General features: G+C 35.7%; 1 protein-coding gene across 4 annotated transcripts in view; it reads right to left on the bottom strand.

The window, feature by feature from the left end:
* LOC135195759 (synaptogenesis protein syg-2-like) overlaps positions 1-17,500 on the bottom strand; it is a 926,712-nt gene that overhangs the window by 695,012 nt on the left and 214,200 nt on the right. The window lies entirely within an intron of this gene.

The raw sequence follows: 17,500 nt of genomic DNA, 5'->3' as shown, positions 1-17,500 counted from the left end.
TTTATTTTAACAAACCCCCCATTGCATTTAACTTTTTTTCAAATCTCGCGTTGCATTTAATTTTTTTTTCAAATCTCGCGTTGCATTTTTTATTTTTTATCATTATTTTTTTTTTACAATTCTAGCGTTACAGTTTCTAATATTTTTTATTTTAACAAATCTCCCGTTGCATTTGATTTTTTTTTTAATCTCGCGTTGCATTTTATTTTTTTTTTATTTTATTTTTTTTTTGCAAATGTAACGTTGCATTTTTTAATATTTTTATTTCAATCGCATTTAATTTTTTTCTTTAAATCTCGAGTTGCATTTTAACGTGTAAGTGTTCGTTCATGCGAGCATCATCAACCACTCGGCGCTCCATCTCCTCACTCCCCTTCTTATCTCGCCAAACTCCCACCAACCCCACCCCCCACAGACACCGACTTCTCCTTCCTGATCTTCTTCCACGACGGAATTACATCTCGACATCTCGTCGCTACTCCATCCGCAAGTTTTTATCCATGACACGCACTACTCTCCCAGACCCATTTCATTACGAAGAGTGATAATATATATATATATATATATATATATATATTATATATATATATATATATATATATATATATATATGATTCGATATATATATATATAAGTATATGTATATGTGTGTGTATATATATATATATATATATATATATATATATATATATAGAGATGAGAGAGAGAGAGAGAGAGAGAGAGAGAGAGAGAGAGAGACTGTGTGGTAGAAGTACAATCACGAAGATCGCCTCAGAGGAACTAAAATGACTGACGTTTTCATCAAAAGGAACATAATGAAAAAATAAAAAATAAAATAAAAATAAAATGAATGTTGTCCATAAAAACACATCGGAAGGAAAACATATCTGAGCGAAAAGATACAGTTGCTCGTCAGACGGGATACTAATAGCCGAGAGAGAGAGAGAGAGAGAGAGAGAAGAGAGAGAGAGAGAGAGAGAGAGAGAGAGAGAAACTACTTGAAATCGTGAATCTTGTGGATCATCGACCTCCTACGGTGAAAGGAGAGAAGAAGGCGAAGAAGAAGAAGAAGGTCAAGATCTCTTGAAGCTTTCGTAGAGAGAGAGAGAGAGAGAGAGAGAGAGAGAGAGAGAGAGAGAGAGAGAGAGAGGAATGCATGTCGAAGAGCCCTCGTCTGGTTTCAATGGAAGCTTTGCCCCATAAATAGAGCAGTTAGTTAATTAAAATTATAGATTCCATTAATAAAGAACATCGGACGGTTTTCTAAAGCTATTGCTCAAACGATGTTATATAGAACCCCTCCCGCTCTCTTCTCATATATATATATATATATATATATATATATATATATATATATATATATATATATATATATATATATATATATATATATATATATATATATATATATATTCTTTTAACATATAGGTCCTCGACAGCGTTCATCGGTATCGTCAGTGGCTGTCCAGAAAAAGCCAACCAACGCATAAGTGGTGTGATGGTGGTGGAGAAATGGGGGCGATAACTGGTGGTGTTGGAGGAGGGGGTGAAGGGGGCCAACCATCGTGGTGGAAGAAAAGGGAAGGAAGGAAGAGGAGAGGAGGATGGGGGGGTGGGGGGGGGGGGGGGGGGGGGAAGATGAGTCAAATTGTAATTCTATAAAATAATTATATCATTTACGTAAATATGTCAGTTCCTTTATTTAAAACCTGTCCCTCGCGTGTTCCATTACTTACAATAACTTCCATTCAATGTTCTATTACTGTTATATATATGTAAGTATGCATGCAAATAAGTGAGCGTGTATATATAATATATAATATATATATATATATATATAATGTAAATATAATTATTATATATAGATATATAATGTAAATGTAATTATCTACATATACAGATATAAAAATAAATATAATATATATATATATATAATATTATATATATATATATATATATATTATATATATATATCACCCTACGAAACAATTACATCAGCAATAGCAGTAATTCCGGTGCGGTCTAATTACGATCATTACATTAATTGTTTTATACCTCGCCTTGGCGGTGCCCCGACTAAATCCGAGGTTACAGACAGCTCACCTCGGCGACCGACTTCATAACAAAATCCGGTAACTGTCTCTGCCGCGGGAGATTCCTTAACTTTTAATTGCGTCGTCGAACGAGCCTCCCTCCTCCCTAGTGACATTTGACCATTTCAAGGTCATGTCATGGTCCTGTCAGACGTTCTAGTATCAAACCAGAGTACTTTACGTGCAGGCGTGGAATGCATGTACATTACAGCTTATTGCAGAACTTGCAATATGCCCAACTACAGCGCAACTTGGCATACTGATGTAAATTATTTCAAATCACAGTTCGACATGGCACATTCAAGCACAGGTCAAACTGGATTTCAACGTGACACAGTGGAATACGTATCAAAACCTAGATCAACATAGCACATTGATTTACAAGTCAAACTCTAGTTCAACATAGCAAAATGATTTATATGTCAAACTGCAGTTCAGTATGACACACTGACATACATATCCGACTCTAGTTCAACATAGCACATAACTTTCTATATCACTGGAATACATATCAAACTCTGGGTCAACATAGCAGATTCAAGTACGGATCAAACTGCAGGTTAACAGGGCAAATTGAAATACATATCAAATTCTAATTCAAGCCAAAACTTTGACTTCCATGTCAAACTACGGTTCAAAATAGCACTGTGATTTCCTTGTCCAACAGTAGTTCAACATAAGAAACTGATTTGCAAGTCAAATTGCAGTTCAAGATAGAAATTTGATTTACACGTTAAGTTACAGTTCAACGTAGCCAGTTAATTTACATGTTAAACTATAGTTCAACATAGCACAACGATTTACATGTCCAACTGAAGGCCAACATAACAACAGACAGATTTACATGCCAAACTGTAGTTCAACATACAGCGATTAACCTACCTAACTCTAGTTCAAAATAGCACATTGATTTACGTGTCAAAACTACAAGTTCAACCTAGTACATTCAAGTACGCAAAAAACTACAGTTCAATTTGACACACTGTAGTCCAACTTAGCACATCGATTTACACATCAAACTACAGTTTCAACACAGCGAATCGATTTACATATACAAAGCGACACATCCACGCGGAAGACGTGACGCATCAGCAACAGCTAGCAGATCAGTGTCTGCCAAGTATATACCGGCTGTTTGTCAAAGTGATGTTTGAGCGCCGGCAGCGAGTTGATGTTGATCGCCGATGTAAATTGAGTGATGGTCTCGCGGCGGCTTAGCGACGTCGCGTCGTCGGATTTGCCGAAACGGAGGAGGCCGTGAATAAAGTGGCGGAAGTGGTTTCAGGCGTATTGACTGGCATCGATTTTATCCTGTGGTTCGGGGCACAAGCAACAGTTGCGTGCGCGAGGTCGCTTGAATCATGTCAGGCGAAGAGAGTCGCGGTGCATGTTCTTATACCTCTCTCTCTCTCTCTCTCTCTCGTCTCTCTCATTCTCATCTCTCTCTATATATATTTTATATATATATATATATATATATATATATATATATTATATATAATAATAAATCCATCCTGAAAGCCTTGTAGAACGTTTGAATATAACGGAGGAACAAACGGCGATGTAAAAAAAATATACAAATCTGACGTCAATAAATAAGAGATGTTATGAATAGTTTTTATACTTACATACATGAAAAACATATATATTATATATATATATATATATATATATATATATATATATATATATATATAATATACGAAGAAATATATATAAAGGTATATTACAGATATATATATATACAAATAAATAATTTAAAATGTATGTATGTTTAAATGTATTATGTTGTTGTTATGATGTATGTATGTATGTATGTAGTATGTATGTATGTATGATATATATATATATATATATATATATATATATATATATATATACTATATACATATCAAAACGTTCCACTTGAAAAGGGGTTGCTTCAGAGAAAAATAAGAAAAGAGTCAACGTTCAGTTAAAATACCGAACTCCTCGTGCAAAAAAATCCCAAAATACCGTGAGCTTCTCTTATGTACACAACAATTCATTTTCCACTGATATTCTTCCACTGCCATGCCAAGTATAAAATGATAAAAAAAATTGCTAACTTCTAAAATACCTAAGGAGGCCTGAACGAAAATCAATGGGTCACACAGAGGTTTGAGAGTAACTGGAATGAATAAGTAAACGTCCTGAATATGTCAAATCCAAATGCCACCCCCTTTCCTCTATGCAAAGCAAAAAAGAATCTTGCGATCAGCTTCGTAATGTCGGCGCCTCCCCTCCTCCAAGACACTGCAAGGCCTGATTGATTTATGGAGCCTAAAACTGGCATCACAGCAGCTTGATTGGTGACGCCGAACTGCAGGGCCTTACGTGGACATTTGGATTTTTCAGCCCAGCCAACGGACACATTATCGTCTCAGGTCTTGTCTCAAATTTCCCTGATGTTTGTCTTTCGATATTTTGCTGAGGTGCCATGTTGGCACACTATTCAGTGCCAGGTAAACTTCATTTCTCTCTATTTATGAGTGTGGAGTGGGATCCCTTGGGGGTTACTGATGCTAATTCTGGTGAGATCAAGAGGAGTTGGAGAATTGCAATGTTTCAAAATTACAATGTTGTGAAAAAAAAAAATAATAATAATAATAATAATAATAATAATAATAATAATAATAATAATAATAATAATAATAATAATAATAATACTGAGTTGAATTGGGCATTCTGTTCCATGGAGCCAAATCATAAACATACTACAGTATGTTCACTTTGAATAATAATAATAATAATAATAATAATAATAATAATAATAATAATAATAATGCAAACCCTTAAATCTGAAGTTCAAAATATATAGTCTACGGATAATAAACGCCATGTTTAACTATCACAAGATCTTAAACGAGAAATGAAACTAAATAAATTGGTTTGTCATAGATAAAATCCAGTTGACAGTTCTAGTCCATTTACAAAATAATAATAATAATAATAATAATAATAATAATAATAATTAACATTCACCATCATTCAAGAGTACATAACGTGTCCTTGCAAATAATAATAATAAAAATAATAATAATAATAATAATAATAATAATAATAATAATAATAATAATAATAATAAGTATAGAGGACTGCGTCAACATCGAGAACAGAGCACTGGAGCAATATCTGAAAACCAGTGAAGACGAGTGGCTAAAGAGTGCATGGGAAGAAGGACTAATAAAAGTAGACGAAGACCCACAAATATACAGAGACAGGAGAATGACAGACAGAACAGAGGACTGGCACAACAAGCCAATGCACGGACAATACATGAGACAGACTAAAGAACTAGCCAGCGATGACACCTGGCAATGGCTACAGAGGGGAGAGCTAAAGAAGGAAACTGAAGGAGTGATAACAGCGGCACAAGATCAGGCCCTAAGAACCAGATATGTTCAAAGAACGATAGACGGAAATAACATCTCTCCCATATGTAGAAAGTGCAATACGAAAAATGAAACCATAAACCACATAGCAAGCGAATGACCGGCACTTGCACAGAACCAGTACAAAAAGAGGCATGATTCAGTGGCAAAAGCCCTCCACTGGAGCCTGTGCAAGAAACATCAGCTACCTTGCAGTAATAAGTGGTACGAGCACCAACCTGAAGGAGTGATAGAAAACGATCACGCCCAAAAAAGATCCTCTGGGACTATGGTATCAGAACGGATAGGGTGATACGTGCAAACAGACCAGACGTGACGTTGATTGACTAAGTCAAGAAGAAAGTATCACTCATTGATGTCGCAATACCATGGGACACCAGAGTTGAAGAGAAAGAGAGGGAAAAAATGGATAAGTATCAAGATCTGAAAATAGAAATAAGAAGGATATGGGATATGCCAGTGGAAATTGTACCCGTAATCATAGGAGCACTAGGCACGATCCCAAGATCCCTGAAAAGGAATCTAGAAAACCTAGAGGCTGAAGTAGCTCCAGGACTCATGCAGAAGAGTGTGATCCTAGAAACGGCACACATAGTAAGAAAAGTGATGGACTCCTAAGGAGGCAGGATGCAACCCGGAACCCCACACTATAAATACCACCCAGTCGAATTGGAGGACTGTGATAGAGCAAAAAAAAAATAAATAAATTAATTAAAAAAAAAAAAAATAATAATAATAATAACTTACACCGTTATTCAACTTAAATTTCATGTATCCTCAGAAATAACGGTAGGACTTCTATATTTCCAGCTGATATGTATTCACCGACACCCCTTTGGCCGTCGATCATTCCCCAAGATATCTCGCAAAAAGCTACGGATTAAAAAAAAAAAAAACAAAAAATCCGTACAGGGGTCGGTTTTCAGTCAGACAGGATTTAATTAGATTTTGACATAGATCCGAATCAGAAATGTTTTCCTCCTTTTATTCTTATTTGTGCTGTCAATTTTACTCTATCTCTCTCCTGGGTTTAGTGTTGCTAAAATCTTGTGTGTGTGTGTGTGTGTACGCGTTTTCGTGTAATTATATTAACATGTTCTCTCTCTCTCTCTCTCTCTCTCTCTCTCTCTCTCTCTCTCTCTCACTCTCTCTCTCTCTCGGGTCTATCAATAATCAATTGAATTAAGTGAGCCTTATGGGCTTACCATTAATCTTCATTTATCTCTATTTTTATTTCGATCCTTCTCATTATTCTAAGCTTGTTTTCCTTATCTCCATATTTCTTCATACGAACACCATGCTTTTTCATTTAGAAGTTTCTTTATATGTTCCTGCAGTTTTTTCTTCTTCTTCTAGGCATTTCGTTCTTTTCGCTATTTCCTCGGTATTTCCTTTCCCTCCATTCATTCATTGTCTTGCAGAGCACAATAGATCTCTCTCTCTCTCTCTCTCTCTCTCTCTTTGTAACAAGGAAAATCAATAGCTGTCTAAACTTCAATTTGCTGATACGCGAAAATTCCTTCCCATTTTGTATTTCCTCTAACATTAAACCATTATATACTGAATGTTACAAAACCATCGCTGGATCTGTTACACGAACCACTTCCGAATCTGTTATATAAACCGTTGTTGAATCTGTTGCATAAACCATTACTGAAATATTACATGAATCATTGCTGAATCTGTAACCTAAACCACAGCTGAATCTGGTACATAAACCACTGCTGAATCCGTAACATATACTATGGCTGTACCGCAACATATACCATGGCTGAATCTGGTACATAAATCATTACTAAATCTGTAACATATACCATGGATGAATCTGTACCCTAAACCATAGTTGAATTTGGTACATAAACCATTGCTGAATCTGTAACATATACCATGGCTGAATGTTACATAAACCATTACTGAATCTGTAACATATACCATGGCTGAATCTGTTACATAAACCATTACTGAATCTGTAACATATACAATGGCTGAATGTTACATAAACCATTACTGAATCTGTAACATATACCATGGCTGAATCTGTTACATAAACCATTACTGAATCTGAAATATATACCATGGCTGAATGTTACATAAACCATTACTGAATCTGTAACATATACCATGGCTGAATCTGTTACATAAACCATTACTGAATCTGTAACATATACCATGGCTGAATGTTACATAAACCATTACTGAATCTGTAACATATACCATGGCTGAATCTGTTACATAAACCATTACTCAATCTGTAACATAAACCATTGCTGAATCTGGTACATAACCCATTGCTGAATCTGTAACATATACCATGGCTGAACTGTAACATAAACCATTGTTGAATCTGATACATAAACCATTGCTGAATCTGTACCATGTACCATGGCTGAATCTGGTACATAAACCATTACTGAACCTGTAACATATACCATTGCTGAATCTATAACATATACCATTGCTGAATATGGTACATAAACCCTTACTTAATCTATTACATAAACCACTGCTGAATATGATACATAAACCTTTGATGAATCTGTTACATAAACCATTACTGAATCTGTAACATATACCATTACTGAATCGGTAACGTACACCATTGCCGAATATGATACATAAACAATTACTGGATCTGTTACATAAACCACTGATGAATCTGTAACATAAACCATTACAGACAGCGTCAATTCATCCTTCTCTGTAACAGCGACTTGTATTCAGGGCGGAGCTCGTCCGCCGACTGTTGACAAACGAATTGCATTCTGCAATTTTCCTTCTTCGAAGTTTATTGGGCGTCCTCCCTCTCTGCGTCTCTTATTCCTTTTCGTTTATGTTGCCATTTTTTCCCCGGTTCTCTCCCTCTACATTCTTAAGGCTTCGTTTTCCATCCTCCTCCAGTTGCATGCCTCTCTTGTTCTCTACAGATGTAGGGCTTTTAGTTCTTTTTTGTTTTGTTTCTTTGCTCCTTCCTCCGTTCTTTGAACTTCATTCCTAATCCCTCCTTCTCGTCCATCTGTTCGTGTGGCTGTGCTTCCCTAGATCTGTGTATTTTGGGGGTTTTCATTTGTTTTCTCCTAAGTTTCTTTATTCATATCTGAAAACACCATTTTCTGCCTTCTATTTTAATAACTTTTGGTGGCCTAAGACGTTTTCGTCTATATACATATATAATATATATACCATTATATACATAAGCACACTATCTTATAACGAACTGTATCCTGCTCTCTCTCTCCTTCCGATGTATACTGATACAAAGCCACTTGAAATGTCTATTTCATTTTTTTTTTTCCTTTTTTTTTATTTTTCTTTTTTCTTCCGTCCGTCCTCCCCTTACTTTGAGGGAGACGTTTTTCTGCTGTTACCTGTTATCCTTTCCTTTCCCTCTTGTTCACCTGATTCGCTCTGTTTTACGTAATTCTCCTACAATTCTTTTTTCTGGTTTCTTTGTCTGCCGTCCACTCAACCATTTCAAATTGGCCAGCACTGATGTTTTGGTCTCAATTCAAGCCGTTGGATTAAGGTATTGGATGTCTGTAAGTAATATGTTTGAACTGTCCGTACGTTCATACACACACAAACACACACACACTGTATATATATATATATGATATATAGATAGATATCTATATATATATATATATATATATGGATGTATGTGTGTACATATGGATATATATTATATATATATATATATATATATATATATATATATATATATATTATGTATATATATATATATATATATGTATATATATATATATATATATAATATATATAATTTACACAGCACTATGTTGACTCTTCACTACATTTGCCTTTGCCCATTCATAAAAAAGACTGCAAATGGAATCGATGCGCGACCCTATCGTGTTTATTCAGTCTATATAGCGTGTCGTGTCGAAGTCCGCGAAATTCCTTGCATTTCATTATCATCATCCCGTCCCATCTGCATTCCATTACAATTCACTGCGTCTTGAAGTTTTATTCCCCCGGTGGAATGGTATATATATATACTTCCCTTCGTGGATTCTAATTCAATTGGTTTCTAATCCCCCTCATTCCATCCTTTCATTCCGCTCATTAGCTTTAAACTGTTCACTTTTCTTGGATGCCATTTCTGAGCTGTCTTCTATATTTGTTTGCGCAATTGCTCCACCTTGTGGTAATCTATTTCTTCTTTTCTACTTTGAATTTTCCTAGATTCTTTTATTTATCGTTCTCATCCTTTGCTTACGACTTCCTTCCGCTGGGCTCATTTGCATATTAAATATTCTCTTCGGCTCGATCAGCGCAGCTCAACAACCATTCCTTTCGCTTCATTAGCCAGTCATCTATACGTTTTAACGGTTCACAGAAATTTCAAATTTTTTCTTTCGCTCTTTCATAAATCCTTTTTCGCATTTCCTTTCCATCCATCAACATTCCAGGCATTCTTTTCCATTTCCAGAAATCTCCAATCTTCACTCCGTCCATTAGTTTAACACATTTTTTTTTGTATTCCTTCCTGTTCCAGAATTCCAATATCTCTCCCCGGCTCCAGATTCCTTATATTTCTCGGTATTTTGTCCTCTAATGCTACAGGGCGATATTTCCAGCTTCCATTTTCTTTCTTCTGGATTTTTTTTTTTCACTACTCTTATTTTTCTTTGTGACGATTTATGATTTTTTTTTATTTCGATTCTTTCGACTGGTAGCCTCCGTTTACAGGTAAAATCTAATTAAGAGTAATTTAAAACTGGAATGTCTCTGAATTACGATGTCTGACAATACAATCATGTCTGGTTTTCATTCGACAACGACCTACAAAAAGCTGGTCTGTTCATTGATTTGTTTCAAACTTTCCCTGGAAGACTTAAGTAAATAGTTGAGCTGTACTTCACCCATGCCTTACAAAGCTAACCATACTTGGCTTTCATTTCATCAATGGCTTGCAAAGATAACCATACTTGGTTTTCATTTCATCAGTGGCTTGCAAAGCTAACCATACCCGATTTACATTTTAGCAAAGGCTTGTAAAGCGACTCATACATGATTTGAATGTCAACGATGCCTTCAAACATCGATTACGAAAGTTTTATTTCAACACTCGCTTGAACAGGATGCATGCTTGACTGATATTGCAACAGTGCCTTGCAACTCCCATCATACTTCTTTGCAGTACCACAGCGACATGAATATATAGAATATATCTGATCTTGCCTGATCAGAATGTCAGAATATGACGGAAATCTAACCTTACCTGATTTTAGTTCTTTCAATGTCATCCACCCTAAATATATAAATTAATAAATAAATAAATAAATAAGTAAAGAAGGCATAAACTACTGTTCAAATTCTCTCTCTCTCTCTCTCTTCCTCCTCTCTTTCAAACACCAATGCGTCGCTGACCCAAGCAGCTGCAACGCCAGAAACAAAGACTGAAACCAAACAATCACTTTGTAATACGAATTTAATGCAGAGGCCCATGGGACAAGTAAGTTAATGGCGTTATTTGGCCAAACCTAAAATAAGGGCGAAGAGGAGGGTGAGGGAGAGGGGGAGGGGAAACCGATGTGTACCAAGATTCATTCATTAATCCCTTTCCCTTTCTGGTGCCTTTTCGTTTATGAATATCCCATTAATTTTCCATTCCGCGCCGTCTCTCTATTTGTTCTCAATTATTTCCCCCTTTTACACGCTCTCTCTTGGTGGACATTTATGAAGGGCTCTATAAAACGAGTTAGTCATCAATGTGTGTGTGTGTGTGTGTGTGTGTGTGTGTGTGTGTGTATGTGTGTACGTGGTTATACATAAACATACAAATATATACATGTGTATACAATGATATGTAATTATGCATATGTATGTGTGTGTATATATATATATATATATACATATAAAAACACATATAAACAAACATATATATATATATCATACATATAAATATATGTAGAATCTACTGGTCACTTTTTTGCCAGATACATTATATGCAACTGTAATAGTCACAAAGAATTCAAGAAGTTAAGAGGGCATTGTGGCTGTTACAGTGGCACATATAAATATGTATATGTATATAATACATAAATACATGTATATATATTAAGAGCTAAGATTTCCTCGCTGATTGGTAAAGCGTATTTTTCCGTGCAACAGACTATGTCCAGGCAATGCGATTGCAACGCAAATTATCAAAGAGATCTGGCAGAGCACGATTCCCGGTAATTACGGAGGGCGTGGTAATATATATATTATTAAATAGAGGCCTGCGAGCTGTGCAGTGCTCAAAGATACCATTGGGTGAAAACACTACCTCTCTCTCGCTCTCTCTCTCTTACAAGGCTAGGCTCCTTTAAGGAGCACAAAAAAATATCTCTGTAGATTACATGCAATAAACTGATTTTTAAAATTAAGTTAAATTAAATTACTTATTTTCCTCTCTCTCTCTCTCTCTCTCTCTCTCTCTCTCTCTCTCTCTCTCTCTCTCTCTCTCTCTCTCTCTTTGTATTTTACAAGGCTAGGCTCCTTTGAGGAACACCAAAATATGTATGTGGATTACATGCAATAGATTCTGATTTTTTTTATTAAGTAACCTATATTATTTTCCTCTCTCTCTCTCTCTTTAGGCTCAACCAAGATATTTGGAATACCTGCAATAAATTCGGCTTTTTAATAAGTTTCACATGTTATTTCCTTTCTCTTTCTCTCTCTCTCAATTTGTCCTATTTGTCTGAAAGAACGAGGTCGCCGAATTACAGCGAGGAATTATGGATCAAAGCAAAACTAAAGGGGACCTGAAATTGTTTCACTTCTGCCGACCCGATGAGAATAAATGGCGACACTGCGCGTAGCGAACTCATTACTCCACACTCCGGCTTTTCTGATCCACAATTATGAAATTAAAGGAACTGCTTAAAATAAACCGCGACTGGCGGTTTTCATACCCACTACTGACATGGATGTTTTTTAAAGAGAAATGATTGTTATGTGTTTGCGTTTACATAATAATAATAATAACACTTCTAGTACCTGACTATCATTATCAAATTTCTTGGAACATGAATCAATAAATAATAATAATAATAATAATAATAATAATAATAAGAAGAAGAAGAAGAAGAAGAAGAAGAAGAAGAAGAAGAAGAAGAAGAAGAAGAAGAAGAAGAAGAAGAAGAAGAATAATTTCAGTACTTGGCTATTTATGACAAAGTTTCTTGAAACATAACCCTAACCTAACCAAAGATCTCACAAGTCCAGATAATAATAATAATAATAATAATAATAATAATAATAATAATAATAATAATAATAATAATAATAATAATAATAATAATGTTAGCACTACAGTTTATAACCCAGGTTTTTGAGACACGACCCAAACCTAATTTAACCTGACTTAACCTATGATACAAGCATGCTGACCTAAGCTCTCCAGATTCGTTCGCCGGGTATACTCGTACGGCGTTCTTGAGTATTTGTTAGATGGTAATCAACTTCTTTTGTATTGCTGTCTATAAAATAAAGCTGTACCGACATTGCATGAGAATAGTCTTTGGCCAGTGTCATGTGCCCGGGTGAGCAAAAACTCGTTTTGTGTCAATTTCTTCTTTGCAGTGAGCTAAATACATTCTTTATCAGATATTTTATTTATTTATTTATTAAATCACTTACTTATTGTATATAGCTTTTTTTTTACCGTAGGTTACATTTTACTAATTTATTTATTTATACATTTATCTAATTATTTACGTATTGTCTATAAATATGTTTTACCGTAGGTTGCATTTTACTTATTTAATTATTTATTAATTTATCTAATTATTTACTTATTGTATACAGCTATTTTTTTTTACCGCAGGTTACATTCTACTTATTTATCAATTTATTAATTCATCTAATTATTTACTTATTTTATATAGCTTTTTTTTACCGTAGGTTAAGGTTTACTTACGTATTTATTTATTCATTTATCTAATTATCTACTTATTGTATATAGCTATATTTTACCGTAGGTTACATTTTACTTATTTATTTAAGTATTAATTCATCTAATTACTTACTTATTCTCTATGGCTATTTTTTACTACAGGTTTATTTACATCCATAAAAAAAACAGTCAAGTGACTTTCCCGTGCAAACATCCGTTGGTGGTCATTTATTTACTGTCCTTATTTACATATTAATTTCAGCTCCATCTCCTCGTCATTTACTCCACATCTCTTATTCAGCTGCGCTTTCTCCTCTTTTCGCGAACTCGTACCGAGCTGCTTCTCTCATTTTGCTTCGCTTGTCTTCCTCCTCTCCTTCCAATCCCTTCATTGTCTACGCCAGGACAATGGCCAGCTCTCTCTTTCTCTCTCTCTCTCTCGTCTCTGTCTGTCTCTCTCTCTCTCTCTCTTACACGGCTAGGCTCCTTTAAGAATCACCAAGAAACTTGGAATCTCTGCAATAAATTCTGCTTTTGTCTATAATTTCAAGTTATTTACATCACTTCCGTCACTAGGAAGCTAAATTTCAGGACACCTTCTTCGACGTTTGTTATTCTCTCTCCCTCAGCTCTTTGTTATTTATGACTTGAGATACACTCCCATCTTCCCTGCATTTTAATTCCCGTCACTTCGCAGCTGATAAATCCATCTTTCTTCGCTCGCACTGCAAAGCTGCAATCTCTCTTTCAGCATCTCTCGTTGCACGTCTTCATCTGTCAACATTTTCCCCCTGACTGCGACCCTTAATCTTATTTTCCTTCTTCTTCCTCTTCTTCTTCTTTATGTCTCCTTCGCCTTTCTGTTCTGCATTGACAAAACTCGCCTTCAAGGCCTTTATTCCCTGTTTCGACGTTCTCTCTCTCTGTAGCTCCCCTTTTATCTTCGTCTCTCTCCCTTACGTACCGTGAGTTTATGCTCGTAAAAATCTTTCTTTTTCTCTCTCTCTCTTTTACCCTTTCCTTCTTTGTATCGGATTCTTTATTCATTCTCTGGCCCGCTCTCTCTCTCTCTCTCTCTCTCTCTCTCTCTCTCTCTCTCTCTCTTCTTTAGAGCCTCATACATTTGCTTTCCCCTTATTGTTTTGTTGTCTTAGCTCCAGAAAAAAAAGAACGATAAAGTTCTCCCGCAAAACCGCCTGAATTTCCTCCCTGGTCATTCCCGGTTTTATTCCCTCTTTCTTCCGCAGCGAATTCTCTTCGGTTTTTCGCTTCTGCATCGGATTTTCCCTTCTCTCTATTGAATTATCTATGCAGTGTGAAGTCAGTTCGCCCAGGTCCTACCGCCCCCCCCCCCCCCCCCCCTCTCTCTCTCTATAGACACACTCATACACTCACACATATACGTCTACACAAATAGTCGTCTCATACACCTACACAGGAAGGTATGGAGCTGGACGTCAAAACACCCTGTATACACATACACATTGTCTTTCTCCTCTCTTTAGGACACACCCTCTTCCTCCTCCTCCTCCTTCTTCCCAGTCATTTTAAGACACTTCAACAAACTACCGTCCCCCGTTCTCCCAGAAGGACCAGACCACCTCATGAAACTGTGATTTATCTCTTCATCTTCGCTAACCTTTCTGTCACTTATCTTCACATATCTCTGCCTCGTGACTCTTCTAACGCCACAAGCACTGCTCATGCAACTCGACATGGCATTGCAGACTCCTTGCTCTCATTCGCTTTCAACATCCAAAATTCACATATTCTATAAAGGTGAGTTGACTCAACAGTCTCGCCATGAATAACAGGCTTGGTGCCTAAAATATTTCTCTTCCCAAACAATTAATCTATAAAGGAGGGCTGGCTCAGCAGTCTCTCCATGAATAACAGGCTTGGTGCCTAAAGTACCTCTCTTCTTTCCAAACAATTGCTCTATAAAGGTGGGTTGGCTCCATGGCGCCTAAAATACTTCTACTCTATTCATTATCTTCTGCAATCACCCAGCTGGCCTCCTGGCTTCAGTTAATACTGGGACACCTTCTTCCCTTAACCTACCATTATCCATAATACTTAATCTCAAATCCTTGCTTGAATCAACCACTTTTATTTCTTTCACAGTCCACATACTTTTCCGCTTCAAACCATATTATTTTTTCTAACTGTATCTCAATTTATCGCTCACTCTTTTCATTAGTTTCTTTCATTTCTCCTTTCTAATTTTACACCATAACTTGTTATGCAACAATATCATTACAGTTTATGTGACTTACGTTATACTCCTTTAGTAAGTAATTTAAACCTCCGCCTTGCCTTTTCTTGGGGTTTCATACCACTATTTGTCCTTTTACACGATAATCTGCATTATTTTACACCTACTTCATTCTTGAGTCATTTACATTTTCGTATCATTCCCTTACAACCTGGACTTATACTCGACTCCTCAGTAACTTACACCCACGTCAAATATTTACTATTTTCAACTTTCTCTCGCTTCGTATTCATTTCCAATGTTACTGTATACAATCATTCCACTTTATGTGTCAATGCTATTGCATATTCATTATACTACATATTTATATTTTGTTGCTGCTCTCTTCCTCGGTCCAGTACGACAGTTCACGACAGTCCTGAGGATTACAGCGTTTCCTTCATTCACGTCTTTCGTATATCACTCTTTCCTTTCGTTATTTCACGATCTAGGCATTTATATTTGACTCCTCATTTTTCCCTATTATCTACTTTCACTCCGTTAATATGTCACACTTTCGTTTTTTCATTTAATATGATTCACTTTTTTTCCCCATTTTCGTTCCTTTAATATGTCACAAATCCTTTTCATTTCTTTGTGTCTTCCAAAGGCCCTTCGATAATTTATTATCACCTTCACTCCTTTATCATGCGTGACTTTCATTTCAAGCCTTTCACTTTCTTCACTTTCACAATTCCCTTTCGCAAAGTAGGTTTCAATTTCTGTACTTTATCCTTATTACTTCATAGTTTTAGTCTTCTCATTCACTTTTCTTTTCTATTCTATCATTTCATTGTGTCCTATTTTCACTGCAGTTTTCGGCACCTGACCGTTTCATTTCATTCATTTTCATTTCCTTGGTCTGCTGTTCCATTTCTCATTTCCTCCTACGTTCCCTTGCCAATTTCTTTTTTTCATGTATTTTCGACATATATTCAGATGCCCATTTTCCACACAGTCAGTTTTGTATGTATGTATAACACCATATTATATCATCCCTTTACAGATAGCATTCACATTCCATTACTAAAGATTTCCAAGATTTTGGTTTATCACCTCCTGTTCAATGCTTCATGCTTCTAATCAAATTTCCTTTTATTCCTTTATCATAACTTTCGTACTCAAATATCAAACTGTTGTTTCTGCAATGGGCCCTTTACGTTCCTTAATATTTTATCCCATTATTTCTCCCCATAATATTTTACAATTTCTCTCCATAAAAGTAACCGTTTAACTTTGGATTATTGGAACGAGAACACTTTCATCTTCTTTGTAATCTTACACTTTCATGTTCTTTGTAATCTTCTCGATTATCATGGCGTCCTTTGCCATTTTTCCATTTCCGCGTAAATGCTGGCAGTCTGCATTTTCATTTCATTCCATGGCGCGTTACGCATTCTTCCTCATTCCTCTTTCATGCTTTCTCTGTAATCTTTTAAAATGTAGCCATCACTTATCGCATCCACTTGTTCTTTCGTGCTTCTCAATATACATTTTATCTAAATTATTTTTTTTTGTTTCTCGTGAAATTGACACTATTCTTACACACTACTACTTTTTTTTTTTTTTTTTTTTTTTTTTTTGGGTGGGGGGTGGGACAGGGGCGGCTTTAAAATGAATTTCATTCTTACTTTTGTTTATTTTGGCTTTCCTCTTTTCATTTGTTTCATTCCTTCCTTGTAATGTTCACAGTCGTTATCTATTAAGATGTAGACAATTTTTTTCTCATTCACTTGTTCATTTACTATCTAATATACACTATTTCACAGCCAAAGATAATCACTGACTTCTTCCTTTTCCACTCTTAAAATTTTGCATCATTCTGGCGTTCTAC

The sequence above is a fragment of the Macrobrachium nipponense genome, chromosome 16, assembly GCF_015104395.2.
Source record: "Macrobrachium nipponense isolate FS-2020 chromosome 16, ASM1510439v2, whole genome shotgun sequence".
In the NCBI taxonomy this organism is placed as follows: Eukaryota; Metazoa; Arthropoda; class Malacostraca; order Decapoda; family Palaemonidae; genus Macrobrachium; species Macrobrachium nipponense.
The sequence above is the reverse complement of the archived record's forward strand: the minus strand, read 5'-3'. Positions and strand labels throughout refer to the sequence as shown.